The 3715-nt window shown below is 42.3% G+C and overlaps 1 pseudogene; it reads left to right on the top strand.

The window, feature by feature from the left end:
* Positions 1-31: 31 nt before the first annotated feature.
* On the top strand, positions 32-2510 carry LOC114509387 (annotated as a pseudogene).
* Positions 2511-3715: the final 1205 nt, after the last annotated feature.

Genomic DNA, 3715 nt, shown 5'->3' with positions numbered 1-3715 from the left:
AGCGGAGCGGGCGCGGCGGGGACCCAGGCTCATGGCGTTCGGGGCCGGCGGGGGTCGGCGGCGGCAGCGGTTCTCGGCCTTCATGGCGACATTTTTCCTTGTTTCCTTACTCGGCTTCTCAAATTGGGAAGAGAAGCGGCGGGCGGGGCGGTCAAGCCCGCTGGCGGCAGTGACCGAGACGGAGAAGGAGGCCGGGGCTCGGAAGTCCGGGCCGGGCCTGGCGGGGCGGAGGCTGCGGGGAACTGGGAGGCGAGGGTGGGTGCGCGAGCCCCGCCGGCCGGCCGGACGGACACGCTCTCCCGCCGCGGGGCAAGGGAGAGGGCTGGTTGTCTCGGTGTCGGGGACCGGTGTCTCCGACACAGCGACCGACACTCGCCTCTGGGCCGAGGCCGAGAAGCTCCTGGAATGGCGACGAGTCGCCAAACAGCATCTCGAAGAACCCGGATGGACTATATAAGGTGGAGATGTGGAAGTGAAGCACTCTGGGAAGTGTGGTTTTCGGCCCTCATCCGGGTCTACTAATATTCCCCCCCCTCAGTATGTGAGGGCGTGCGGCATGATGGGACTTGTAGTCCAGGTCTTAATAGCACGCTAGTAATGTATAATAATAAATACTACTACTAATAACCAACCCAAATATTGGAATACCTGTGGAATTCTTTTATTAATTCATTGTTTAATGTATAATTCTTGTACTAGAATTAATATCAATTTACTCATGGCTCAAGTTATTCATGGCTCTTATTCTATCCCCTAATAACTATAATAGTAACAATAACCGCAAAACCTTACATTTAATATCACTTTACAACACTTCCTCATACAATACTTCACTTCATTGTAAGTCATTTATTAATATAAGTCGTTGTTAATATTTCAGTTCATTAATAGTAGTTGTCATTCAGTGCTTATTAGCAGGCACTATGCTGTGCAGTTTGTAAGTTTATACCACACTTAATCCTCACAATAACTCAAATTTAAAGACAAGGAAACGGCCTTTAAAAGCTTAGATCATTTACCCACAATCACATAGTAAGTTATGTTCTCAACTACCTTGAGATAAGTTATTACCTCAACTATGAGATAAGCAGTTCCCCATTTTACAGATATGGAAACTAAGAAAGAAAATCACATATGTATTTTGCAATTGCATCACATCCATCCTTACTTTGTAAAATTATAAATGATGCCTTTCAACCACAGCAGTTTGAAATTCAAAGGATCTTATACACACTGTTAAAAGAGATCAACAAATAATTCTTCTCAGACTAACTTTAGTTAGAAACCTGTTATATGCCAGGCACTGTGCTGAGCACAAATGCCAAACTACATTAAAATTGAGGCTTTTAGCCCTGGCTGGCGTAGCTCAGTGGATTGAGCATGGGCTGGGAACCAAAGTGTCCCAGGTTCGATTCCCAGCCAGGGTACATTCCTGGGTTGCAGGCCATAACCCCCAGCAACCGCACATTGATGTTTCTCTCTCTCTCTCTCCCTCCCTCCCTTCCCTCTCTAAAAATAAATAAATAAAATCTTTAAAAAAAATTGAGGCTTTTAATATACTTCTAGTTTCCTAAGTTAGTTAAGACAGCGGGTAGGCTGGCACTCACCAAGGAAAAAGCCATATTGAGTTCAAGCCTAAAGATGGTGAAGCCCAACGGACCAATTGGAATCTGGGATCTCTCAGGTTCTCCTGGAGCTGGAAATGAACTTGGACCGCAAGGCCCAGCTAAGGGAGTTGAATATAAAGGCTGCCAAGGAAATTGAAGTTGGTGGTAGTCAGAAAATTATTATAATCTTTGTTTCCATTACTCACCCAAAATCTTTCCAGAAACTCCAAGTCCATGGGAGAAAAAATACAATAAAGATTAAATCAAAAATAAAATAAAATGAGATGAATTGCAAAGCAATAAAAAGAAAATCCATGTCCAGCTAGCATGTGAATTGAAACAAAAAAAAGTTCAGTGGGTAGCACATTGTCTTTATTGCTCAAGAGTTACCTAAGTCCACTTGAAAAAGCCTACAAAAATAAGCAAAAATATCCCAAGAATTGCAAGATACTCATGGCGATACTGGGTGGAAGCCAGCTCATAAAAGTTCATTTGGCTAAAACACTGCAGAACAGTAGGGAACACAAGGTTGAAACCTTTTCTGGTGTCTATCAGAAGCATAGGGACAAGGATTTAATTTTGAATTCCTAGAGTTCCAGTTGTAAACAAAAATGACTAAATACTATATCATTCACACTAAGAAAAGAAAAAAGAAACTACAGTGATAGATTGTGATAAAGGCTATAATAAAGCTAACACAAAGTGCTGTCCAGAGGAGAAACTCCAAGAAGTACAAACAGTTGGGAGGGGTAAAAGAGGACTTCCCAGAGGTGGTGTCACTTGAGCTGAGTGGAATTTCAGCAGTCAAATATGAACAAATAAATAGACAGGATTCTGGAATTCCCATAATTGGGCCCTTTTTGGCTCTTTATTAATCATCACATGTTATACAAAACATTAAGAAATATAGCCCTGGCTGGTGTAGCTCAGTGGATTGAGCGCGGGCTGCGAACCAAAGTGTCGCAGGTTCGATTCCCAGTCAGGGTACATGTCTGGGTTGCAGGCCATGACCCCCAGCAACCGCACATTGATGTATCTCTCTCTCTCTCCCTCCCTTCCCTCTCTAAAAATAAATAAAATCTTTTAAAAAAGAAGTATATATATGCCACTTTCTTGAAATTATCCGTTTTAACTGGGACAAAAGAACTTAGATACTAATTTCATTTTCTTTTTAAAGATTTATGTATTTTTAAAGAGAGAGAAAGGGAGGGAGAAAGAGATGGAGAAAAGCATCTATGCGTGGTTGTCTCTCACACACCCCCTACTGGGCACCTGGCCTGCAATCCAGGCATGTGCCCTGAATGGGAATCAAACCAGCTACCCTTTGGTTTGCAGTCTGGCATTCAATCCACTGAACTGCGCCCTGGGCTACTCTCATACTTTTAAATCTCCTTAAAATGCCCTCTGCCAGTCCTTATCTTGGTTCACCATTTCCAGTCCCCCCCACCCCAAAGATCATACTGAAATGAGAGACTAGCTATTGTAAATTTAATTTGATATTTAGAAGGAAGAGCCTCAAAGCCTAAGGTTCGTTCTCATGAATGACTAGATGAGGACAATATGCCAAGATTCCTTGATGAGTGTTTATTTCCTTTAACGAAGATGTGAAAACTCTGATTACATGAATGAATCATTCCTTCCATTACGTAAAAATAAAAGACAGGAAAAGTGAAATCCCAGTGCAGTTTTTTCCGAAAGAAAGTAGTAGGTGTCCATCCATCTGTCAGGCTACATTAAACCAGAAAGAAAATTTTCATTTTCAAAATAGTTTCTTAGGGTCCTTGGCACTTTCTCCTTGTGAAATATTTACAGAAAACATGCATTTAAAAAAGAATCAAAGAGACAGAAACCCAAGCAAAACTTACCACCTCCACCCTCTTTTCCGCAAGCTGGTCTACAATACATTACCCTTTCCATTTAAAAATTAAAAAACAAAACAACAGGGAAATTTGGGTTTGAAGTAAAGCACCCGTGCTATTCCAGTTGGAGCTAGAAATGCAGCTGCGTGACAACAGGAGGGGAAATGTGAGTGGTGATTTATTCTGACTGTCTAAGATACCAGAGCTTTCTTTCCGATGTTTATTTTTCAAAGTCGTCTAGTATGTTCC

Source organism: Phyllostomus discolor, chromosome 13 (genome assembly GCF_004126475.2).
Source record: "Phyllostomus discolor isolate MPI-MPIP mPhyDis1 chromosome 13, mPhyDis1.pri.v3, whole genome shotgun sequence".
NCBI classification, from domain to species: Eukaryota; Metazoa; Chordata; class Mammalia; order Chiroptera; family Phyllostomidae; genus Phyllostomus; species Phyllostomus discolor.
The sequence above is the reverse complement of the archived record's forward strand: the minus strand, read 5'-3'. Positions and strand labels throughout refer to the sequence as shown.